The 27,472-nt window shown below is 45.8% G+C and overlaps 1 long non-coding RNA gene across 1 annotated transcript in view; it reads right to left on the bottom strand.

The window, feature by feature from the left end:
* Window positions 1-12,047: 12,047 nt before the first annotated feature.
* The window catches only part of LOC311136954, a 58,941-nt gene continuing 43,516 nt past the window's right edge, over window positions 12,048-27,472 (bottom strand). The window contains exon 2 of the long non-coding RNA XR_014613902.1: window positions 12,048-15,789. This is a non-coding gene — a long non-coding RNA (uncharacterized lncRNA). The remainder of the gene's footprint in view (window positions 15,790-27,472) is intronic.

Here is a 27,472-nt window from a genome sequence, read left to right on the forward strand (position 1 = left end):
ATGGATGAAATACAAATAATTTGCATCCAGCATTGAATATTGTCACGACTTCCTCTGAAGCTACCTCCTTTCCTTGTTCGGGCAGGCTTCGGCATTCGTCGTTACCGGCCTTCTAGCCACTGCCGCTCCTCATCTCATCATTCCATTTGTTTTGTCTTGTTTATTACACACACCTGGTTCATATCCCCTCATCAGTACCTGTATAAGTGTTCCCTCTGTCCCCTTGTCTTTGTGTGTGATTGTTTATTGTGGATGTTATATTAGCTCGGTGGAGCTCTTTGTATTTTGTATCGCCGGGATATTCACCCGTGTGCCAAGAGTGTGGAAAGCTGTCATCAAGGCAAAGGGTGGCTACTTTGAATAATGTCAAATATTTAAAAAAAAAGATTTGTTTAACACTTTTTTGGTTACTACTGTCAAGGGCTGATGTAAGTGTGGTGTGGAAGTCAGGCGCAGGACACCGAAGCTTAGTCCAACAAAGTTTACTAGTTAACCACTAGGCAAAAATACAATAAACGGCCTCAAAAACACACAGAGGCGAGCGATTACGCAAACAGTGCGTAAACTCCAAAACAACAAACAGAGCAAACACGCAGCACTAACTGACATGCGAAAAACAACACACAACCTAACCAATACAAAACAGGCAACTTATAGAACACATAATCAGACACAAACGGACACAGGTGCAATAGACAGACAAAAGCAATCAAACATAGAAACATTCAACGGTGGCAGCTAGTACTCCGGGGACGACGAACGCCGAAGCCTGCCCGAACAAGGAGGAGGAGCAGCCTCTGCAGAATCCGTGACAGTACCCCCCCCTTGACGCGCGGCTCCAGCCGTGCGCCGACCCCGGCCTCGGGGACGGCCAGGAGGACGCGGACCCGGGCGCGTGGGATGCCCACGGTGGAACTCAGTCAGGAGGGATGGATCTAGGATGTCCCTCCTAGGCACCCAGCACCGTTCCTCCGGACCGTACCCCTCCCACTCCACGAGATACTGGAGACCACTCATCCGGCGCCTCGAGTCCAAGATGGTCCGGACCCTGTACGCCGGGGCCCCCTCGATGTCCAAAGGGGGCAGAGGGGTCTCTCCTATCTCATCTTCTTGGAGTGGGCCAGCTACCACCGGCCTGAGAAGAGACACATGGAACGAGGGGTTAATATTATTGTAATCAATAGGCAGTTGTAACCTGTAACACACCTCGTTCAATCTTCTCAGGACTTTAAAGGGCCCCACAAACTGCTGACCCAGCTTCCGGCAGGGCAGGCGGAGGGGCAGGTTTCGAGTCGAGAGCCAGACTCGATCTCCCGGTGCGTATACCGGTCCCTCACTGCGGTGGCGATCGGCGCTCGCCTTTTGTCGACTGATGGCCTGCTGCAGATGGACATGTGCAGCGTCCCACGTCTCCTCCGAGCGCCGAATCCACTCATCCACCGCAGGGGCCTCGATCTGGCTCTCGTGCCATGGTGCCAGGACCGGCTGATACCCTAAAATAAACTGGAAAGGTGTTAAATTGGTGGAGGAGTGGCGGAGAGAGTTCTGGGCCATCTCTGCCCAGGGGATATACCTAGACCACTCCTCCGGCCGGCCCTGGCAATAGGACCTCAGAAACCTACCCACATCCTGGTTGACTCGTTCAACCTGCCCATTGCTCTCTGGGTGGTACCCCGAGGTAAGGCTCACCGAGACCCCCAAGCGTTCCATGAACGCCCCCCAGACTCTGGAGGTGAACTGGGGACCTCGGTCAGACACAATATCCTCGGGGACCCCATAGTGCCGGAACACGTGGGTAAATAGGGCCTCAGCGGTCTGTAGGGCAGTAGGGAGACCCGGCATTGGGAGGAGACGACAGGCCTTGGAAAACCGGTCCACAACGACCAAAATGGTGGTATTCCCCTGGGAGGGGGGAAGGTCGGTCACAAAATCCACCGAGAGGTGGGACCATGGTCGTTGTGGAACGGGCAGGGGATGTAACTTTCCCCTGGGCAAATGTCTAGGCGCCTTACACTGGGCGCACACCGAGCAGGAGGAGACATAAACCCTCACATCCCTAGCTAACATTGGCCACCAGTATTTCACGCTAAGGCAGTGCACTGTCCGGCCAATACCTGGATGTCCAGAGGAGGGTGATGTATGAGCCCAATAAATAAGGCGGTCACGAACCTCGAGCGGAACGTACGTCCGCCCCACAGGACACTCGGGGGGAGTAGGGTCGGTACGCAGTGCCCGCTCGATCTCCGCATCGACCTCCCACACAACCGGAGCCACCAGACAAGACTCCGGCAGTATGGGAGTAGGCTCGATGGACCTCTCCTCTGTGTCATACCGCCGGGACAGGGCGTCTGCCTTACCGTTCTGGGACCCTGGGATGTATGTGATCTTAAAAACAAACCGGGTCAGGAACATGTTCCACCTAGCCTGACGAGGGTTCAATCTCCTAGCTGCCCGGATGTACTCCAGGTTACGGTGGTCAGTCAGAATGAGGAAAGGGTGTTGAGCCCCCTCAAGCCAATGCCTCCACACCTTTAGGGCCTGGACTACAGCCAACAGCTCCCTGTCCCCTACGTCATAATTACACTCCGCCGAGCTGAGCTTCTTAGAGTAGAACGCACAGGGGCGGAGCTTGGGTGGCGTGCCGGACCGTTGCGACAGGATTGCCCCAATACCGGCCTCGGACGCGTCTACCTCAACTTGAAATGGTAAAGCGGGGTCCGGATGCGCCAGCACCGGAGCCGAAGTGAACAGGTTCTTCAGTCTAACAAATGCCCTGTCCGCTTCAGCTGACCACTGCAAACGCACCGGACCCCCCTTTAGCAGGGACGTAATGGGAGCTGCCACCTGTCCAAAGCCCCGGATAAGCCTCCGGTAGTAATTAGCAAAACCCAAAAACTGCTGCACCTCTTTTACAGTGGTTGGAGTTTGCCAATTACGCACGGCCGACACACGGTCAACCTCTATCTTCACACCAGACGCGGACAATCGATAACCCAAAAAGGAGATGGACTCCTGGAAAAACAGGCATTTCTCTGCCTTAACATACAAGTCATGCTCCAACAGCCTCCTCAATACTCGGCGCACCAGGGCTACATGCTCGGCTCGGGTAGAAGAGTACACTAGGATGTCGTCAATGTATACTACCACACCCTGCCCATGCATGTCCCGGAAAATCTCGTCAACAAAGGATTGGAAGACTGAAGGAGCATTCATTAACCCGTATGGCATGACGAGATACTCGTAATGACCCGAGGTGGTGCTAAATGCTGTTTTCCATTCATCCCCCTCCCTAATGCGCACCAGATTGTACGCACTCCTGAGATCCAACTTTGTGACGAACCGCGCTCCGCGTAATGACTCCGTCATAGTCGCAATCAGAGGAAGAGGGTAACTGTACTTAACTGTGATCTGATTGAGACTACGGTAATCAATACACGGGCGCAAACCCCCGTCCTTCTTCTTCACAAAGAAGAAACTCGAGGAAACCGGGGAAGTGGAGGACCGGATGTATCCCTGTGCCAAGGACTCGGCTATGTAAGTCTCCATAGCCGCTGTCTCTTCTTGAGACAGGGGATACACACGGCTCCGCGGAAGTGCCGCTCCTGTTTGGAGATCTATCGCACAGTCCCCCTGTCTATGAGGAGGTAGCCGTGTTGCCCTCGCTTTGCTAAACACAAGTGCTAAATCCTCATATTCAGGGGGAATGCGCATTGCGGGCACTTGGTTCGGACTCTCCACCGAGGTCGCCCCTAAGGAAACACCTAGACATTTCCCTACACACTGGGCAGACCACTCCATAAGAGCCCTCTGTTGCCACGCAATGGTAGGATCATGGGCGCTTAACCAGGGAAGCCCCAGCACCATGGGATACGCAGGAGAGTCGATCAGATAAAACTGAATGATCTCCTCATGACCCCCCTGCGCCGTCATCTTAAGTGGTGCTGTGACTTCTCTGATCAACCCCGACCCCAGCGGCCGGCTGTCTAGGGCATGAACAGGAAAAGGGACTTCTACCGGCCGAAGGGGAATTCCTAGCCTATAACAAAATTCACAATCAACAAAATTCCCAGCTGCGCCTGAATCTACTAGCGCCTTATGCTAGGAATGAGGTGCCACCTGTGGAAATCTCACAGGTATACTCATGTGACCAACAGAGAGCTCTGGGTAAGTGGGGCGCCTACTCACCTGAAATGACTCCCCGGTGCGTGACCTGTTGTCCCCTCTCCCAGGAGACCCTCCCCAGCACCTAGCCGCAGTGTGTCCTCCACGGCCACAGTTGGTGCAGGGGACGGCCCCCCTCGGGTTCTCTCTCCTCCTCTCCCTAGCGCCAGCACCCCCGAGCTCCATGGGAATCGGCTCGGAGGTGCTGGAGGGTGGAATGGATGACCCCCACTCGGGACGTCCGCGGGTAGCCAGCAGGGTGTCGAGACGGATGGAAATGTCCACCAACTGGTCGAAGGATAGGTTGGTGTCCCTGCAGGCCAGCTCACGACGAACGTCCTCTCATAGGCTACACCGGTAATGGTCGATGAGGGCCCTCTCATTCCACCCCGCATCCGCCGCTAGAGTCCGGAACTCCAGGGCGAACTCCTGTGCACCCCTCTTCCCCTGTCGGAGGTGGAACAGACGCTCCCCCGCCGCCTTCCCCTCAGGTGGATGATCGAACACAGCCCTGAAGCGGCGGGAGAACTCCGCGTAGGTGATGGTAGCGGCGTCTATTCCCCTCCATTCGGCGTTGGCCCACTCCAACGCCTTGCCGGATAGACAGGAGATGAGGGCGGAGACGCTCTCGTATCCCGAGGGCACCGGGTGTATGGTGGCCAGGTATAGTTCCACCTGCAGGAGGAACCCCTGACACCCGGCTGCAGAACCATCATATGCCCTCGGGAGCGAGAGCCGAATGCCACTGGGTTCCGGTGCTGGGAGAGGAGGACTGGCCGATGGTGATGGTAAGGTGTGCGAAGGCGTGGGCACCTCTCCCGTAACCAACCGGCGTAGAGTGTTGGACACCTCGTTCATGGCGGCCCCAAGTTGCCGGATCATGGTGTCTTGGTCGCTGATCCGATCCTCCAGCGACTTGGGTGCCGCCGCTGCTCCTGCTGACTCCATAATGGTGTTGTGTTCTGTCAAGGGCTGATGTAAGTGTGGTGTGGAAGTCAGGCGCAGGACACCGAAGCTTAGTCCAACAAAGTTTACTAGTTAACCACTAGGCAAAAATACAATAAACGGCCTCAAAAACACACAGAGGCGAGCGATTACGCAAACAGTGCGTAAACTCCAAAACAACAAACAGAGCAAACACGCAGCACTAACTGACATGTGAAAAACAACACACAACCTAACCAATACAAAACAGGCAACTTATAGAACACATAATCAGACACAAACGGACACAGGTGCAATAGACAGACAAAAGCAATCAAACATAGAAACATTCAACGGTGGCAGCTAGTACTCCGGGGACGACGAACGCCGAAGCCTGCCCGAACAAGGAGGAGGAGCAGCCTCGGCAGAATCCGTGACAACTACATGATTCCATATGTAGTTTTGATGTACAATGTAGAAAATAGTAAAAATCAAGAAAAACCCTTGAATGAGTAGGTGTGTCCAAACTTTTGACTGGTACTGTATATATCTATATGTTTGAAATATAGAATAAAGTAGCATAGAGCATTAGCAATTCTTCACAAACAACTCTCAAAGTCAGCCACTACAGGCCTTGAGGCTTCACAACTCCTTTGTTGTTGTAATAATTTAGTCATTTCAGTCCAAAAACAGAGGCCCTTATAAGCATGTGAGGTGTCATGCGTTTTTTCCACAAGGGCTTTGTGAATACAAACTACAAATCTGTCTGCCATCAAAGGTGCATTGAAAATCCCAGGTCCAGAGAGAAAAAACAGTCAATGGTTGGTGGTAGGCGCAAAACACAGAACAAGGACTCATATTCAGCCAGGAATGAAGTGTCTTCTGTGATCGGTACTACTGACAAAGTGGGGAATTTGAAGCCACCTGAGAAACTAACAGCACAGGACTGTAGAATGTGGAGCGGAAAGGCTCAAAACCACAAATATTCAGGAATATTTTGAATTGGCTGGTATTTTACAACCTGGGCTTTATGGGCAGTAACTTAGAAAATCGAAGGTAAAAAACTGGTTGTAATCATTCACACACATACTGCATTCGTTTGACACACTTTGGACTACAGAACAATGGACTGAACTAAATTCCCTACACAGAGTCATGTCTTGGGTTTTACATTACGCAACTGTAGTGCAAATGAAAACATTTGCCAACAGTGTAACAGTCTATAAAACATCAGACTAAATCAAATCAAACTATTCTTAGCACAAGTGGATATATGATAAAATATAGCAGGAATATAACTGTTTATGTTATGCTGTAGTAAGAATATTCTAGAAGAGAGAGCCATCCAAGCAGAGTGATTTGCCAGGTTATACTGAGGCACGATAAAGCGTTATAACTGTAGGCTTGACACTGACACTTCACCTGTACCTGCATTTTCTCACGCTTTGAACACAACAAGGACTCTGAGTGGTGCAGGAGAGGACAACGAGGGCTACGTACTTACGGTCTGCACCGTGTTAACCCTCGCAAAGGCTGCCGGTCCAGACGGCATCCCTAGCCGCGCTCTCAGTGCATGTGCAGACCAGCTAGCTGTTATGTTTTCAGACATTTTCAATCTCTCTCTAGCTCAGGCCGCTATCCCCACCTGCTTCAAGATGTCCTCGTGCCCAAGAAAGGGAAAGTAACTGAACTGAATTACTACCGACCCGTAGCACTCACTTCCGTCATCATGAAGTGCTTCTAGAGTCTAGTCAAAGACCACATCACTTCCTCCCTCCCCGACACACTCGATCCTCTCCAATTCCCTTTTTTTTAAAATGCCTATTAAAGTCCATCAATCTACATTCTTTTTTTTTTTACATTTTAGTCATTTAGCAGATGCTCTTATCCAGAGCGACTTACAGTTAGTGAGTGCATACATTTTTTCATACTGGTGCCCCCGTCGGAATCGAACCCACAACCCTTGCGTTGCAAGCACCATGATCTACCAACTGAGCTCCATGGATGACGCAATAGCCATTGCTCTGCACACTGCCCTCACCCACCTGGACAAAAGGAATGCATATGTGAGGATGCTGTTCATCGACTACAGCTCGGGCTTAAGAAATCTGATAAAAAAATAGACCTTATGGAACAATGGGGACTGTGAAGAGACACATACACAGGCACAGACACACACATACACACACACACATGATAACACACACACACGTACACATGTATTTTGTGTTGTAGATATGTGATAGTAGAGTAGGGGCCTGAGGGCACACACTTAATGTGTTGTGAAATCTGTTGTGAAATGTAATGTAATGTTTTTTTTATTGTATATAACTGCCTTAATTTTGCTGGACCCCAGGAAGAGTAGCTGCTGCCTTGGCAGGAATTAATGGGGATCCTTAATAAATACAAATACCATAGTGCCCTCTAAGCTCACCACAAAGCTCACGGCCCTGGGACTGAACTCCTCCCTATGCAACTGGGTCCTGGACTTCCTGACGGGCTGTCCCCAGGTGGTGAGGGTAGGCAACATTACCTCTTCGACACTGATTCTCAACACGGGGGCCCCACAAGGGTCCGTCCTCAGTCCCCTCCTGTAATCCCTGTATACCCCATCATCAAGTTCACTAAAGACACGACAGTAGTGTGCCTGATTACCAACAACGACGAGACGACCTACAGGGAGGAGGTAGGCACTTTGACGGCATGGTGCCAGGTAAACAACCTCTCCCTCGTCAGTAAAACAAAACAAAACAAAGGAGCTAATTGTGGACTTCAGGAGGAACCAGACTGGGCACACCCCCATCCTTATCAACGGGGCCGCAATGGAGACGGTCAAAAACGTCACGTTTCTCAGCGTACACAAACCACACGTGCACCACGCTGAAGAAGGCATGACAGCGATTCTTCAACCTCAGGATGCTGATGAAATTCGGCCTGTTCCCGAGGGCCCTCACAGTGTTCTACAGGAGTACGATCAAGAGCATACTGTCGGGCTGTATCACAGCCTGGTACGGCAACTCCACCGCCGCGGACAGCAAGGCGATACAGAGGGTGGTGCGCTCAGCTGAACACACCATTTAGTGCACACTGCCTGCCCTCCAGGACACCTACAACACCAGGTGTCGCAGGAAGGCTAGGAAGATCATCAGGGACCTTAGCCACCCGAGCCATGGCCTGTTCTCCCCGTTTCCATCACTCAGACGTGGGCAGTATAGGAGCGTCATGGAAAAAACTGTAAGACTTGCCAATAGCTTATACCCCCAGACCATCAGGCTGCTGAATAGACACCACTAGTCAGCTACCTTCTCCCCCTGTCCCCCTCCTGCCCCTGCAGACTTCCTACCACCCCCCCACCCCAGCTGACATTTATCCTGCCCCCACCCCAATGGACATTTATCATTGACAAAGTTGTTAATATTATTATTATTATTATTATTATATTATTATATTGTTTTATTTCACTTTGTCCTGCATTGTTGGAGCTCGGAGCTCAAGAATTTCACTGTACTCTGTAATTACATCTGCAACCCTGTACATGTGACTATTAAACTCTCTAATCTCAAAAATCAAATCATGTTCCTATGATTAATATCAGTTACTGATGACATAGGAGCCCGAGAAAACTGTTGTGTTCACCATTTGCTAACATACTGTAATACCCTTTAGATGATCAGGTGAAATACTGCTCCTTCTGTGTTGTCTTCTGTAGCTCAGCTGGTAGAGCATGGCGCTTGTAACGCCAGGGTAGTGGGTTCGATCCCTGGGACCACCCATACGTAAAAATGTATGCACACATGACTGTAAGTCGCTTTGGATAAAAGCGTCTGCTAAATGGCATATTATTATTTATTATTCTGTTTGTGTGCAGCAATAATATTAGTTTTCACTATGTGTGTGAGGATTCACTATCATGGGACCCAGCCTCTTGTAATCAATGTAGTTGTTCCCATAGTAAGTCACAGCCATAGGTTGCAATACGGAGCAGGTCAGTGAGGTCGAGATACAAGTTCAAGGTGTCCTACATGTCTCATTGTCGAGCGTTGTTGTTTTGAATGTGTTGTGTGTTATGAGACACTTTTCCATCTTATGTGCATGATTAAGCTTTTTGAACGGAATTGAATTCCATTGAGAATCAACAGCAGTGTGGGATGGAGATCAGACGAGTGGTAAACTATGAATGACTCCAACGCCAGAGGCTAAGCAGGGATCATTCCCAGCAGGGTGAGAGTGTGAGTAACCCTGACATATTAGGCTACTGTAAATACACATCATTCCGTTTGAGGCTTGTCACTAACCAGAGGCAATGTGTCTCTGCATTCTCATCTCCATTTGAGTCTGAACTTATCAGAACAACACCTGATAGATGACATATTATCTATTATCCATAAACATTTATAATGAATTAATTTGGTAATGTCTTACAAATATAGGCTTGCAAGTTGTGGGTAAAAACTATGAAGCGTTAGTTACCCATTCATTAATAACAGTTAACAAGTTCATCTTAATAATTAGATTAATAATACCAATGTGATATGTAGTGCACATAATTTTTGTATTAATCATTTAAATTCAGAGTCATAGTAATCAGTTATCAGCACAACATGCAACACACCATAGAGAATAACAGTAAACAGTGTACATTTTCTAAGTATTGTACCTTGAAAGGGCTCATAAAAAATAGTTTCCTGAAATACAAAAGCAGCCTTTACACTACAGTGGTCTCTTTCTGCTGTCGAGGAGGACCAGGGCCAGGGGAGCCATGTTTGGCTGATTAAGATGCTGAACACAGGGGATCCTATGTTGGGAGACCCGCCGCAAGTTTGTTTCAGTGGCTTGAGCCGCACACAGGAAACAGAATTCAACCATTTCCTGATTCCAGGGCTTCCTGTCAAGTTTTGGTTGAAGGATAAATCGCAGCGATTCTTCTCGGCTTCTTACAAGTTTCAGTTGTAAGTACTGACTCTGAGTATGTATAGCAGAAAGTTGAAAAAGTCAGACGTACACAGAGGAGAGTGTAAGGTGTTCTGAACTCACTGAACTCATTCATTGGAGACTGTAGGCCAACTCGTTTTGAGTGTGCGTGCACACACCACACCGCATAATGTTCCAAATACTTCTGTGGTCTTTGTTCCTGTAACACCCACCTCAGTCCTATCACACAACAACAGCTCAATTCCCATAAAGGTTGATCACTAGTCCTACGTGACCAAACAGATTAAGCATTACCAAACCACATCCTACACTCCCAGTTACATCATTAATGTCAAACGCAGTACTGTATATGTTTACGTGAAGCTGTCCGTCTGTTGACAAGTCGAGGAAAACCATGGAACAATAAGGGAAGCTGGACAATTAATAACAAAACATTACATAAAACCTTTCCTAGGGGGAAGAATACAATTTCTTTCACTTCCTGAAAACTATTCTAGACATAGACAACTGCTGTTAGTGAACAGGGTGGTAACATGCAGGGCATGAAGCATTCTGCACCTCCGCATGAATCTGACTTAGAAGAGTTATACTGTAGTAGCTCATAGGCTGAGTGCTGTCTGGAGTCTTTGAGAAAGGTCCTGCAGGCCAAACTTCTTAAGGGACAAGATGGAAGCTGAGGTTGGGGGTGTGCTAGAAACATAAAGAGAGGTGTGTGCGCACCAAATCCCCCCTCCAGGTTCTTGGCCGGGCCTGCACTGTTTTAGTTGATGCGCGATAAACACAACACAATCAAAACTGCGTAGACGTTCTTGGAAGAGCCACCAAGAACGTCCAACAATAGCGAAAGATATGGGCCATCTGTCTGTGCTGTTTGAGTGCAGTGCTGGGAATGTGTGCTTGGGCTGAGGCACAACGCTATGCTGTGTTTACTTTCTGACCCAAACACTGATTCTCACGTGGCTGCACGGGCCATGTGCCGATACACACCGCACAGCGCTATCACCATCAATGTTTCCGCAGGGCTCACAAAGGTCACGAAAACACTGCTAGCTCGCCAATGGGTTGTCCCCCGACACTTAACTATCAACAGGAAACATCTTTCACAGAACAGGAAGTGCTACTCTCTTATTGGCCCAGTGTGATTCAGTGAGAACCTTCTCTCAGCCAATGGGAGGGCAGCTATTTTAAGGGGTATAAAAGGAGAGAGCACACTCATTGTGTACAGTCATTCTGAGCCAAGTTGTCCCTCTTCTCTGGGCTAACATACAGTCTGTGTTCAAGGAAACAAAAGAGTCTGCTGGTAGCTGAGTCACTCTAATAAAATGTTCCTAAAACATAGTTCCAAAAGCAAAGATATGTTAGACATCACTATAATATGGATTCATTTCACAGAAATCCACAGAATAGGTTTCTGTACTCTGAGCTGACTCTTTAACGTTCTGCAGTGCAAGCAGATGTGCATACCACTGATACTTGACTGGTGAGTGGCTTTATCTGGTCATGATTCCTGTACACTACAAGGCTCTTCTTTAAAGCCCTAAAAGGTGGACCTTTGACCCTCTCTGACCATGGTGAGGTGGGAGCATGGTCTGCTAAACAGCTGGGAATTTTCGAAGGTCCATTAAAATCTTCAAATGATAACGTTCATAATTCTGTAACTATTATGGCATTTATCCACTATAGTAAAATCACCGCCAGGACTTTTATTGTCCACAGCAACAATTAGATTGTAACTACAGTATCACTGACTAGAAACGTCATACTGTATACTGTCACATCAGAGAGGGTATGGTAGTGATCCAAATGTAATTTGGAAAGCACAATGAAAACTAAGGAAGGATCAGATAAATCGAAAGCACTTTGCCTCTGTCTCGGAGCCTTTTAAAAGCTGCAGGCGTCAGAGTAAGGTCTGTGTACACAAGTCTTTCAACACAAGTAGAACTGTGATCAATACCCTGCCAAACTGCATAGAATTCACTTCATCCCACTGTCCATGTCAACAGCAATTACTCTTTATCCAAAGGGGGAAATCCAACCGCTGTTTTTTTTATTATGTTATGCAAGTCTCGCCATCCAAACCTTGAATGGAAAAGCACCCCGACCCTGCCAAAAATACAAGTGACAGATTACGAAAGTGCTGGAGAGTAACAGGGGTGTCTGACGAAGTTCCACAATTAGCAAGCCGCTGACAAGAGACAAAGAGACTCGGAAGACGCATGATAGACAACAATTACAATGTGCATGTACATTCCAAGAAAAGCACTGTTCATAATAACAATCACTGAGCCTTCCGTAATCAAGATGTGGCTGCCTTCCCTGCTAGAGGGGCTGGGTCCTCCTCAGGTCGCAGCCGCTCAGTCTATAAAACAGACTGAAGTAAGCATCCAGGCCCAACACATACCCAGTACTTATAGTAATAACCAGATTAACACAATCTAAACACACACACGCTCAGATCCTGGTTAGGCCCTGCCTTCATTTGTTTAATCAGAATTGACTTGATTTATTAGGTGCATTAGAGGCTACATTTTAGTTTTCGTCTTGTTTTTGTTTCTTTCTTCTTCATGGAATGAGGGATAGTGGGTGGGGTCCATTGCAAGCTTTTTCCGATTTGTAACAATATTGGTCTCTGTTCTAAAAAAAGACTAATATGGGAAGAAAAAAAATCTCACTCTCATAAGTTTAACTTTGTGATGTCGGACAGGAAATACTATAAAAAGTTTGTAAGCTGATATCAAGGCTTTCTATAGCTCAGTTATGCACATGTGTAGGCCTACTAATATCTTGCCCTATGATAGGATGTGAACCTTCTCAATAATAACTTTATCTAGTGCCCTCAAACTCAACTCTGGACCTCCGAAGCCAGTGCCACTGCGTTTTTTCATTGTTCCCCACTAATCAGGGACTGATTTAGATCTGGGACACCAGGTGTGTGCAATTAATTATCAGGTAGAACAGAGAACCAGCAGGCTGCGGACCTCATAGGGTAAGAGTTGAATACACCTGCTCTAGTGCTTTCTCCAGGATTGGATTCCCAAAGATCTTTAGATGAGGCTCTCACGAACCAAAAATATGTGCGTACTAAAACATACCTTCCTGTATGATATTTAGTTGTGAGTGGGTGGACCTGAAATACACTTGGTTCCTTTTCTATGTATATTTTTACCAGCTGAGTTCCAAAATTAAAAAGTTAAACAAAGATGACAGCATGAGAGACTACAGCTTCATTTGTAATTTAGAGGAAAGCTAAAAACATACAGTAGCATCCACAAGAAAACTAAATTGACTCAAAGTATCCCTCATATGGAGAAGAGACCATCTGGGCCCAAAATGATGTTTCTGGATCTATAGGTTTAACAATCCTGATATAGCCTACTATTACAGAGGATAAAACACAGATATATACTATACGTACAGTCAGGAGGATATGACTGTATATGTAAGAACAAGGGAATATAGTATGGAGTTCAGGTTTGAGGCCTGGCGGTCTGGGGTCAGAGTAGTTGGAACGACCCTCCTAAGTGCTGTGACGGTTGCCTTGGTCAAGTGGAAAGCATTGCAGGCTAATGGGGCCTTGCGTCACTCTTTATTGGCCTACACCTGGATCCAGGAATTTTTACTGCACTGACTAATCATTTGCCGACCCCTGTCTCTGAACAGGGTCACTTTCTGTGACCTCCACTTTCGTACCCAGGGCGTGCTTCACTGCGTGGTCCTCTGTAGCTCAATTGGTAGAGTATGGCGCTTGAAACGCCAGGGTAGTGGGTTAGATCCCTGGGACCACCCATACGTAAAAATGTATGCACACTTGACTGTAAGTCGCTTTGGATAAAAGCGTCTGCTAAATGGTATATTATTTATGAGTGCTTGTGTGTTTGTTTGTGTGTCTCTCCAAGGCGGTCCCCTTGTTTCAGTGTTTGGCAGTACTCCATGCACGATGTCTGGAGCGCTGCCAACTCTTCCGGCACGCGATTCCCTCCACACTCTCTGGTGGAGCGGCCATTGCCCCATCAGATCTCTGACTGGGCCTGAAGGTTAAGGTGATGAACGTGCTTTTGTGAAACTGCCAGCGTCTAACAAGAGAGTGAGGCCCCATTTGGGCTCCTTTATTGGGGCTGGTAATGTGTTCCCAGCAGCTTTATGTGGCACCTGTTGGGATGTTTTCTGGCAGAGGCACCAGGTGAGAGAGATCAGCCGGAGGGGCCGTCCCTGTATGTCATCTCATACTGTTTTAACAACCCCACTGAGGTTATGATTAGAATGTATATAACGAGGATACGCTAGATTACTGTAGCACATTCATTCATTTACATGCCTGTATAACATGTACACACGCTCGTTTTGGTCAACACTTACATTCAAATAGGTTCTTACAGAGGTTGTGAAAAGTCACAGACAGACTAGCACCAAAGCAATCCTTGGTTATTCTCTCTGATACCCACACACAAGAAAGTAGACAATTCAAGAAAGTTCAAGAATGTGTGTTCCAGTAAAGCTTAGACTTCTAACACTCCAATCCTTGATCTCACTTTGAAGCGCTGACAACAGACAAGCCACATGCTGTGCAATAACTATGATCGGCAGGGCTTAAACTGTATGACCCTTAAATTTGACGTTCAAAATCCCTCTCTGTCTGTCACCAAGTGTCAACGATGGTCATCTGCACTGTCAGCCAACCTGTTACCAGAGACATCCGTTCGCACTAGGCCTCTTAGAGACACATACCGCAGCATACATTTCAATGGGGAAGTCCAGTTACTTATCTTAAAGTTTGACGGGAGGGCAAACACTGTGTTGCAGCCAAACCCCAATGTCCCTCAGAAAGGGAACTGATAGTAGTGATATATCATTAATCAATCAATCAATCAAATGTATTTATAAAGCCCTTTTTACGTCAGCAGATGTCAGAAAGTGATTATACAGCAACCCAGCCTAAAACCCCAAAGAGTAAGCAATGCAGATGTAGAAGCACGGTGGCTAGCAAAAACTCCCAAGAAGGGCAGGAACCTAGGAAGAAACCTAGAGAGGAAACAGGCTCTGATGGGTGGACAGTCCTCTTCTGGGTGTGCCCGGTGGAGATTATAAGAGTACATGGCCATTAAGGCCAGATCGTTCTTCAAGATGTTGAAATGTTCATAGATGACCAGCAGGGTCTAACAATAATCACAGTGGTTATAGAGGGTGCAACAGGTCAGCACAGGAGTAAATGTCAGTTGGCTTTTCATAGCCAAGCATTCAGAGGTCGAGACCGCAGGTGCAGTAGAGAGAGAGGTCGAGACCGCAGGTGCAGTAGAGAGAGAGGTCGAGACCGCAGGTGCAGTAGAGAGAGAGAGAGAGAGAGAGAGAGTCGAAACAGCAGGTCCAGGATAAGGTACACTCTTAGAAAAAAGGGTTCCAAAAGGGTTCTTCGTCTTTCCACATAGGAGAACCCTTTTTGGTTCCAGATAGAATCCTTTTTGGTTCCAGGTAGAACCCTTTCTACCTGGAACCAAAAGGGATCTACCTGGAACCAAAAAGGGTTCTACATGGAAGCAAAAAGGGTTCTACATGGAACCAAAAAGGGTTCTTCTAGGTTCTAGTTAGCACTTTTAGGTTCTAGATAGCACTTTTTTCTAAAAGTGTAGCACATCCGGTGAACAGGTCAGGGTTCCATAGCCGCAGGCAGAACAGCAGAAACTGGATAAGCAGCACGACCAGGTGGACTGGGGACGAGGACAGCCAGGAGTCGTCAGGCCAGGTAGTCCTGAGGCATGGTCCTAGGGCTCAGGTCCTCTGGGAGGGGAGAGAGATAGAGTGAGAGAGAGAGATGGGATAATTAGAAGGAGCAAACTTAAGATCACAAAGGACACCAGATAAGACAGGAGAATTACACCAGATAGGACAGACTGACCCTAGCCAAACCCCCCCCCCCCCCCCGCCCCCCCGCACATAGACTATTGCAGCATAGATACTGGAGACTGAGACAGGGGGTGTTGGGGGACACTGTGGCCCCGTCTGACGATATCCCCGGACAGGGTCAACCAGGCAGGATATAACCCCACACACTTTGCCAAAGCACAGCCCACACACCACCAGAGGGATATCAACAGACCACCAACTTACTACCCTGAGACAAGGCAGAGTAAAACCAACAAAGATCTCCCCCACCACACAAGCCTGAAGGGGGCGCAAAACCTGACAGGAAGATCACGTCAGTGTATAGCGAAAAAAGCCTGCCAATTATAAGAACAATAAGGAGGCCTGCATTTTGTGACCGTAGCATACAGGTAGGTATGTATGGCAGGACCAAATCGGAGCGATAGGTAGGAGCAAGTCCATGTAATGCTTGGTAGTTTAGCAGTAAAACCTTGAAATCATCCCTAGCCTTAACAGGAAGCCAGTGGCTAGCACTGGAGTAATATGATAACATTTTTTGCTGAAGTTTATTTTGTGCTTTATCCGAGTAGCTAGAGAGTAGAGCATTGCAGTAGTCTAATCTTGAAGTGACAAAAGCATGGATTAGCTTTTCTGCATAATTTTTTTACAAACAGTTTAAAGATTTTTGCAATGTTACAAAGATGGAAAAAAGCTGCTCTTGAAATATTTTTGATATGTTCGTCAAAAGAGAGATCAGGGTCCAGAGTAACACTGAGGTCCTTCTCAGTTTTATTCGAGATGACTGTACAATCATCAAGATTAATTGTCAGATCAAACAGCAGATCTCTTTGTTTCTTCGGACCTAGAACTAGCATCTCTGTTTTGTCCGAGTTTAAAAGTAAAAAATATGCCACCATCCACTTCCTTATGTCTGAAACACAGGCTTCCAGGGTAGACAATTTTGAGGTTTCACCATGTTTCATCGAAATGTACAGCTGTGTGTCGTCTGCATAGCAGTGAAAGTTGATATTGTGTTTCCGAATGACATCACCAAGAGGTAGCATATATAGTGAAAACAATAAGGGTCCTAAAACAGAACCTTGAGGAACACTGAAACCTACCAATAAGGGTTTCCAATCTCTCCAATAGAATGTGGTGATCGATGGAGTCAAAAGTGGCACTAAGGTCTAGGAGCACAAGGACAGACGCAGAGCCTTGGTCTGATGCCATTAAAAGGTAATTTACCACCTTCACCAGTGCGGTCTCAGTACTATGATGTGATCTAAAACCAGACTTGAGTGTTTCATATACATTTGTCTTCAGGAAGACAGTGAGTTGCTGAGCAACAGCCTTTTATAAAAATTTTGAAAGGAATGGTAGATTCTATATACTGTAGGCAAATATACAGTATATGTATTTTTCCGGGTCAAGGTTTGGCTTTTTCAAGAGAGGCTTTATTACTGCCACTTTTAGTGAGTTTGGTACACATCTGGAGGATAGGGAGCCATTTATTATGTTCAACATAGGAGGGCCAAGCACAGGAAATAGCTCTTTCAGTAGTTTAATTGGAATAGACCATGGCTATTTTCGTGAATGTGTCGAGAGATACAGGATTAAAAAACTTTAGTGTCTCCATTGATCCGAGATCCTGGCAGTTCTGTGCAGACTCAGTTTTTATTCTCCTCAATTAGGTTGGAAAAGTAAGCTGATCGAGCAGCAGTGAGGAATTTTTGATATTGCACAGAACTGTCTTTCCAAGCTAGTCGGAATACTTCCAAATTGGTGGAGTGCCATTTCAGTTCCAATTTTCTGGAAGCTTGCTTCAGGGCTCGGATATTTTCTCTATACCAGGGTGCAAGTTTCTTGTGACAAATGTTTCTTGTTTTTAGCAGTGTGACTGCATCTAGGGTATTACACAAAGTTAAGTTTAGATCCTCGGTTAGGTGGTTAACAGATGTTTGTACTCCGACGTCCTTGGGTAGGTGGAGAGAGTCTCGAAGGGCATCTAGGAATCTTTGGGTTGTCCAATAATTTACAGCGCAGCTTTTGATAATCCTTGGTTAGGGTCTGAGCGAATTATTTGTTGCGACTGCAAACGTAATAAGATGGTGGTCTCTGATAGTCCACAATATCTATTCCAGAGGACAAAACTAGATCCAGGATATGATTGTGGCAATGCGTAGGTCCCGAGACATTTAGAATAAAACCCACTGAATCAATGATGGCTCCGAAAGCCTTTTGGAGTGGGTCTGCGGACTTCTCCATGTGAATATTGAAGTCACCAAAAATAAGAATATTATCTGCCATGACCACGAGGTCCGATAGGAATACAGGGAACTCAGTGAGGAACGCTGTATACGGCCCAGGAGGCCTGTAAACAGTAGCTTTAAAAAGTGATTTAGCAGGATGCATAGATTTCATGAAGCTCAAAAGACATTACTCATGAAGACCAATGAAAAAGAGAAAGTTCAGCATTAGATGTCACAACCTTTCATAACATGAGTCCCTTAAAAACGGTTAACATTTCTTTGGTTTGTCATAAACAACAAATTATACTCACAAACAAAAGTACTTTTGCACAGGTTTATTTTACCACGCGTGCACAGGTTCACACTCCCTTTTCTTCAACTTTAAAAGCCACAGTGGACCTTGACTCTGAAGGCAGGCAGGCTAGGTGACACTGTTGTTGTGGGTTGTGGCAGGTGTGGCCTACCAGTGTGGTGTGTACTGTGCAGATGGCCCCCTCAACACTCCCTGCACACACACCCAACTCTCAGCTTCTCTGTACTCTGCCTTCCTGGTGAGAATCGACACATTTCTAAGAACCGCAAGCCCTGCAGCAAAAACATCACACATCTACCTTCAGTTCCAAACACTGATTTGTACTTTAGTATCTCATCTCAAAACGAATTACTGTGATTTGTTAGGTAGTTATGGGTTAATGCATCTTGTATAAATGGAGTTTCCAATCAAGACTCATAAAAAACAATAACAAGTCTAAATTCCCACCAGAGACACGTCCTGCTTGATATGGTCAGCTCATGGTTTACAAAGTCTATCAAATGAGTAAATACGTACAGTATGTTACTACGCATGATGCGGGAAAAGGAGTGAACAGTGTTGTTAAATGACTGGTGTGACATAGAGGGAGTAATGTTGTCCACAGAGAGAATTAGCTAATTAGCCATAGAGAGAATTAGCTCACCGCCATCTGTCTGATAACTATGTGGAGTGACTTCACTGAGACGTCAAGAGACGCTCGCCACACAGATACATACAGTATGAAGTAACATTCTGGAGAAAAGAGCTAGAAAAAGAAGGGAGAGGGAGTGAGTGAGGAGGGCCAGATGAGTAAGGGAGGCGCGAGTGAGGGTTTGTTTTGTGAGGATACAGGTCGTCATGGTTACAGAGGGGGAAACCCACACAGCTGTCAGCAAGCGAGCAAAGTGTGTGTGTGTGTGGGGCGGGCGGGGGGGGGGAGGATGGGGGGGGGGGCGTCTCCTCCAGGCTCCTGGCTGTCGATTGGCTCCGGAGAAGGGGGGGCAATGGCAGGCCCTCCCTGGTTTCATCATGCGAGGGGACCTAATGTGCTGCAGATGTGGAGCTGTCAACTGACAGCCAGGATGGAGCAATCCCCATTCCACCCCTCCTCCTTGTACCCTTCTCTCCCTGACTCCCCACTCCTCACTCCACAACCCTCCTCTCCTCTCTTAGCTCTCTATGGGACGCCAATCCCAGGCTTTGTTTGCAAGGCCAATGAGCCCTGGATTCAGTTGTGTTTGAATGCTATACAGCCAGATGCTTTCACTCTCATACTGTATGTTAACATATGTACTATACAGTCCGAAACATCCAAGTGTTTATACAGATCCAACATACTCTCACATATACAGACTCACATATACATTTGTAAATTACAAAAATCACCTGTATACATGCAGGGTTTCTCCAACCAGGACTTGGGCAGGTTGCCATGCCCCACTACCAAACCCCACTGTCAACTAGTTCAGCTGACCCCGACCAAATGACTAGTGGTTTCAGTTGAAAACCTTACTGTGCTCCCCAGGAAGATGTTTTCGGGCCTACAGTATGTGCCCCACCTAGGGAGAAAGTATAGAGAAAACACTGAGGTCCTTACCTGAGAAATTCTGAAGGCAGAGCACCCAACCAAGGCATACAACCTCGAGAAGCGCACCTGTTGCTCCCTTTTGGCACATTAAGGCCTTGTTTGTCTCAAACCAACCAAAACAACTCCTACCTGACCCTTTGAACTTTCACATTACGGTTGAGTGCCAATTAAAAACGAGGTCTGTCCTCTAACCAGCCATATATGAAGCCTCAGGGATAGAGATGGATCTTTGCGGTTGGCCCATACAACTACAGGTCCTCTCTCTGTACCAGCCTGTGGAAGCCTCTACTTGTCAGTGCTTGCATATCCTCCAGCTGTTACCCACAACAGTAAACGCTGCCTCAGTGACTACAGGTTGTCTTACTGCTTGTCCTCCTTTCATTACCATGGTATTACCACTCTTTTATTTGAACTCTTCAGCTGTTTAGGCCTCTTGTCCGTTATTGTGAATGAGAACATGTTCTTAAATGACTTTCCTGGTTACAGAATGGTTAATAACTAGAGAAACACACAGGGAGGAGAGATGACTAAGGCTAGCCTATGCGTTAAAAATGTATTCCAACCTATGGAATGTTCATCATAGAATAGTCTCATGGTGCACAGTCAAAGGCAGCCTTCACTAAAAAGACTTGTGCGGGAGCCAACTGGTGTTATCAAACCATTCTACCAAGCTGAGATGAAAGTGGAAAAAACAGTAGTAGTTGGTGGCGGTGGGTAAGCTATTTTAAAAACAAACAAAATAGCCGGGACGCCTCATACTGTAGTCATAACTGTGCAACAGGGTTGCGGTCTATTCTCAGGAAGTAAATCAAAATGCCTCATTCTGTAGTCATAACTGTGCAACAGGGTTGCGGTCTATTCTCAGGAAGTAAATCAAAATTCCAATTGAAGAATTGACTAATCCTGATCTAATTAAATGGCACTTTTCAATCATTTGACTAATTTAAATGATTTCAACTGATCTCCTGAACTGACAAATGGACTTGACCCCAGTCCCCCGCTGCAGGCCTCCAACAGAACAGCCCTACTTCTATCCCAGCAGGTTCCATTCCAAGTAGCTGGCATCCACAGGGTGATTATGGTTGGCCCTGTCCCTGGGCCCTGTCTGTGGTGGAGTACTCTGGGTAATGACTGCCTGTAAAGACTGGGGGTTTTGCAGAAGGGGGTTTGGATCCCTGACACTTCCTCTTGGGAGACTAGCTCCAAACAAAACAGCAGGTGCTACTGGCGAGTCTCAAACCACTAATCAGCCCTTTGCAATAAAATATGTTCCACTTCTTCTAAACCAGAGAGAGAATTTGACTCATTTGAAAAGGCTTTACACTACTCAGCTCAACTGTTTTCTGTCTGGCTGCTCTCTTTTCTCTCAGTGTCACTCACAAAGCAGCCTTACTGTGTGTTTACTCACAGCATGAGAAAGAATGGGTCCTTGCACAACATCAATGTTACTCTGTGTGTGCTTTCCTCCCCTTTTTCCCCCCTCTCTTCTATCTCTTTTTAATCTTCTCTTCAATGGCACCTTGCGATTACATTGTCATGACTGTGTGGAGATGATGAGTTGAAGCTGTGTAGTGAATCGGTGGGTGGTATGGCTAAACAGGACAAGAGTCAGTGAGAGGAGGAGGGATAACAATGAATTAGTGACAAAGGAGGCTGGTAGAACAGTCCTAAAAATGAACCACTGTCAAACATCCTTGTTTTTCTGGCTCTAGGGCATCACCACACTCCAGTAAGTCACAGAGTCCATCATTCTACACTTCCTTTCCATAGGAAAACAAAGGTCAGAACACCAAACAGAGAACTAAGAATGTGATGGATTATGTTTTATTTATCCCATTCCGACAAACAGATGGACTTTCTGTGAGCTGTACCACAAAAATGTAACGTATGTTGGGACCTCCTGGTATTGTCTGCAAAATAGACACACCATGCAAGGAGACCTCGATTACTCATTCTATGTTAAAGGGTGAGGTTCCTGGGTGTTGTTGAGGGGTTTGATGAACAATATTGGGGGGGAAAAGAGAACAGAAAAAAACAGGTGTGTTCCTGCACTCAAGCACTGCACGATTCATGTAAAGAAGTGAATCATGTGAAGAAGAATCGTTGAAAAGGAAGTGGTTATAGTAGAAGAAGAAAATACCATAGATGCAACTGTTGCTAAACTCACCTTAGCTTGTGTCTTATCAGACCTGAGTGTGATAAGTCACGCTACTTCACGGTATTGAAAAAAAGTACTCTGACTTACATGGAAAAGACACAAATATAATCGTAGGCACTCAAAATAAATCTCAGACAGCCAAACACAGGGAGTGACACAATTTGCTTGGTTGCACATCCTTTTGAAACCGTTTCACTGAGAAATCTGGTGCTTGTTAACTAATCTTGAAAGAGGTGAAAGACATTTCAACAATAACTAGAGTTGGAAAGTGTGATTATGACTATAAATCACAGTTACTGATTGTAAGGGGATTTTTGGTAATTGTCTATCCCGTCTTTTACACCATGCTTTGCTGTGCTTGCAGAAACCCTGAGAAAATATAAGATTTAGGCCTATGTGCAACTGTCCAGTTGTGTACGCGTATGAGCTAAAAAGTTACCATTACAGGCAGTGCCAGACTCGGTAAAAATGGGCAGACCAGTTGTGGCTCCACTACACTGTGGCTCACAGCTAAAAACTGACCAGATCCATGTTATCTGTGAAAACTTGAGGGAGGTGGACAGCAGAAGCCATTAAGGTATTGTACCTGTGATACTCTGTCAGTTTACAAATCCGCACAGCAAAAGATAACCAACAGAGACCATATGATCGATGGCTACCAAAGACTGATGAGACCTGTGAACTACAGTGAGGGAAAAAAGTATTTGATCCCCTGCTGATTTTGTATGTTTGCCCACTGACAAAGAAATTATCAGTCTATAATTTTAATGGTAGGTTTATTTTAACAGTGAGAGACAGAATAACAACAAAAAAATCCAGAAAAACGCATGTCAAAAATGTTATAAATTGATTTGCATTTTAATGAGGGAAATAAGTATTTGACCCCCTCTCAATCAGAAAGATTTCTGGCTCCCAGATGTCTTTTATACAGGTAACGAGCTGAGATTAGGAGCACACTCTTAAAGGGAGTGATCCTAATCTCAGTTTGTTACCTGTATAAAAGACACCTGTCCACAGAAGCAATCAATCAATCAGATTCCAAACTCTCCACCATGGCCAAGACCAAAGAGCTCTTCAAGGATGTCAGGGACAAGATTGTAGACCTACACAAGGCTGGAATGGGCTACAAGACCATCGCCAAGCAGCTTGGTGAGAAGGTGACAACAGTTGGTGCGATTATTCGCAAATGGAAGAAACACAAAAGAACTGTCAATCTCCCTCGGTCTGGGGCTCCATACAAGATCTCACCTCGTGGAGTTGCAATGATCATGAGAACGGTGAGGAATCAGCCCAGAACTACACAGGAGGATCTTGTCAATGATCTCAAGGCAGCTGGGGCCATAGTCACCAAGAAAACAATTGGTAACACACTATGCCGTGAAGGACTGAATTCCTGCAGCGCCCGCAAGGTCCCCCTGCTCAAGAAAGCACATATACAGGGCCGTCTGAAGTTTGCCAATGAAGATCTGAATGATTCAGAGGAGAACTGGGTGAAAGTGTTGTGGTCAGGTGAGACCAAAGTTGAGCTCTTTGGCATCAACTCAACTCGCCGTGTTTGGAGGAGGAGGAATGCTGCCTATGACCCCAAGAACACCATCCCCACAGTCAAAAATGGAGGTGGAAACATTATGCTTTGGGGGTGTTTTTCTGCTAAGGGGGACAGGACAACTTCACCGCATCAAAGGGACGATGGACGGGGCCATGTACCGTCAAATCTTGGGTGAGAACCTCCTTCCCTCAGCCAGGGCATTGAAAATGGGTCGTGGATGGGTATTCCAGCATGACAATGACCCAAAACACACAGTGGCTCAAGAAGAAGCACATTAAGGTCCTGGAGTGGCCTAGCCAGTCTCCAGACCTTAATCCCATAGAAAATCTGTGGAGGGAGCTGAAGGTTCGAGTTGCCAAACGTCAGCCTCGAAACCTTAATGACTTGGAGAAGATCTGCAAAGAGGAGTGGAACAAAATCCCTCCTGAGATGTGTGCAAACCTGGTGGCCAACTACAAGAAACGTCTGACCTCTGTGATTGCCAACAAGTGTTTTTCCACCAAGTACTAAGTCTTGTTTTGCAGAGGGGTCAAATACTTATTTCCCTCATTAAAATGCAAATCAATTTATAACATTTTTGACATGCGTTTTTCTGGATTTTTTTGTTGTTATTCTGTCTCTCACTGTTCAAATAAACCTACCATTCAAATTATAGACTGATCATGTCTTTGTCAGTGGGCAAACGTACAAAATCCGCAGGGGATCAAATACTTTTTTCCCTCACTGTATGTCCTACAGCAATGCATGCTGTTACCAAGCACCTAGCTTTTGAATGTGAAAAACATTCCCCTGTACACATACAAGGAGAGCATCCCATGAATCACAACATAATGAATACAAGACTTAAGGGCCCCGCTGCAGGTTGATGATGTCATAGGTCTCCAGTGAAGGACATATGATACCATAGAAACAGAGGGAGATCGGGCCAAACACTTTAACCATATTAGATCAATACTGGAACGAAGGGGACCAGCTGCACAACACTGATCCAAGATACAACACAGCTTGACACTAGCTATGGGACTAAGCCCCCCAAAATATTTGTTAACATACAGCAAGGGTCCTCTGTGCCCTGTGCCTGAGAGAAATCTGTGGCGTTTCATCACTCGTTCAAAGAGAGGTAAGTCTTTGCTTGTTTACCAAGGTGAGACAGATTAAGCACACAGGGAAGAAAAAGGTGATACTCTGCTTTCTATCCATAGCCGCGGGAAGTAGTTTGGGGGTGGGCATGCTGCGATTTGGGGGGGATTTAGAAAACATTTGCAAATGCAACTAATTTCTATGTGAAAACTGAAATGGTCTATTCATTCCTTTTACAAGATGCTCTTATCCAGAGCAATTTACAGTAGTGAGCGCATACATTTTTATACTTTTTCATTCTGGTCCCCTGTTGGAATTGAACCCAAAACCTTAGCATTGCTAGCACCATGCTCTACCAACTGAGCTACATCATCACACCACATCATTACAAACCACTTGATGTCTCAATGTACTCAGTTACAATATTGCGCATTGTTTTTCTTCATGGTGATGGAACGTCTACAGGTACAAACCTAGATGACCAGCCTATTTACAATACAGTAATGTACATTTACGTTAAGTGGTTTGTAAGGATGGTAGAAAATACTTAATTTGATGTGGATATTTTGTGTCTTTGCCCATAGTTTTGCACCTTTTTATGTAAATGTTTGAGGACAGGGTTTTGTTCTTTCTGGATTCTATTAGAAGGACAATCCCAGAGAAAGGGACAGGGCAACAACTCTTACAATTCCAAATATTGAATCCTGCAAGATACTGTTCTTAATTATACATCTACCTTTTTTGCCAAAGCGAAGATGCTGAAACATTATTTTGTCTGCGCTGCAGATGTCTATATCGGTTCACTAATACTAGTAAAGGCCCAGTGCACTACTTTTATTTTATTTTTAATAATATTTGTTTATGTATTTTTTACTTTTTTTATTTTTCAGGGGGTGCTGCAGCACCCTCAGCACCCCTACTTCCCACAGCTATGTTTCTATCTGGTACTTTTCAATCACCAACTCTCATATATAGGAGACAACACAAACTGAATATGTGTCTGATTCACCCTATAAGGCCCTGACATTAAAGGATAAATTGGTGGCTTTATAGTCATAACAAACGTCAGTTACACCAGTAAGCACGACAGGACGGGTGTAGACTACTTTCATCTCTGATGTGTTTTGACTTTTTAACTTCACAACCAACACACTCACACATCACGGTGGCCGCTAGACCTGCAACTACCACTTCACCGGACAGCCTGATTGAGCAGATCTTGGTGAAGTTACAGTAACACATTTAAACAACATTAAGACAACGTCTCTCCTCGCCTCCTCTGTGTACAGTACTGTCCCCTGTCCCATCATCCAGACAGGAAATGATCCTATAATCACTGATCTGGGACGGCCTGGGCTCTGCAACAGGAAAAGACTGATGTGTTCTAGATAAAAGAGGACACCTGAGCTATCAAAGCCCTAGAAGCAAGGAAAAGAGCACGTTTGGCTGTTTGAAGTCATCAAATGAAGACATTGATGTGAGCAGTAATGTGAGGCTGAGGTTCGTCGGTAGTAGCTGAGTAGCTGCCGTCCGGCTCCCCCCATCTAGACCGCGTAATTACCCCCACTAATAAAACTGTCTGTCTACCGGCGGCATGAAAGCAGCACGGACGCCTAATTGATTGCTCTGAGGAACACCCACCGCTTTAAACAGCGCCACTACTGTAGTGAGATTAGTTTGCGTGTGTGTGTGTGACAATTCCTGAGCATTCATTTTACATTCCTAATTCCTACGTCCACCATTGGCAGGCTTGTCATTTGGACCTTCCACCGCTATACTTTGACTTGTCTGCACCCTCCATATCCGCTGCTCGTCTTTGCTGAGTCGCGGTTTCAGTTGAAACAGACTACAGATCGTATGAATTAAGGGCTCTTTTGGAGGGCTCTTTACATCCGATGTGTGAAATTTTATCTCAATTTCCATGAGGAAATGTATGACTAGGCAGTGTTTCTAAGAATTATATAGATAGATAGATAGATAGATAGATAGATAGATAGATAGATAGATAGATAGATAGATAGATAGATAGATAGATAGATAGATAGATAGATAGATAGATAGATAGATAGATAGATAGATAGATAGATAGATAGATAGATAGATAGATAGATAGATAGATAGATAGATAGATAGATAGATAGATAGATAGATAGATAGATAGATAGATAGATAGATAGATAGAGAGAGAGAGAGAGAGAAGAGAGAAGAGAGAAGAGAGAGAGAGAGAGAGAGAGAGAGATAGAGAGAGAGAGAGAGAGAGAAGAGAGAAGAGAGAGAGAGAGAGAGAGATTGAAACATCAAACACCGTTCTAGTGCTGCACATACCAGCATATACAGTATCTGTTTCATCAACACCAAAGTGCTAGTCAGTTTCTCACCCATAACATCAATTTATTTTAAATCAATATGAAATATAACATCTATAACTCAGTATTTTATTTTACTTTTGAGCTCATTCTTGATTCTTTACCACATTGATATTTTTACATGTTGGACGAACCTATTGACCAGAGAAAGAAGATAAGGAAGAACAGGATGTTTTAGGAAAAAGACAACCAAGCATCCTGGACCACAAAAACATAGACAGCGTAGCTGGTATTTTACAGCTCCCTGGTTATCATGTAGCACTGCTCCTACTCACCTTTATACTGGTCCAAATGTTCCATGCAGGTCCGGCTCCAGG

Source organism: Coregonus lavaretus (genome assembly GCF_964263955.1).
Source record: "Coregonus lavaretus genome assembly, chromosome: 11".
Lineage (NCBI taxonomy): Eukaryota > Metazoa > Chordata > Actinopteri > Salmoniformes > Salmonidae > Coregonus > Coregonus lavaretus.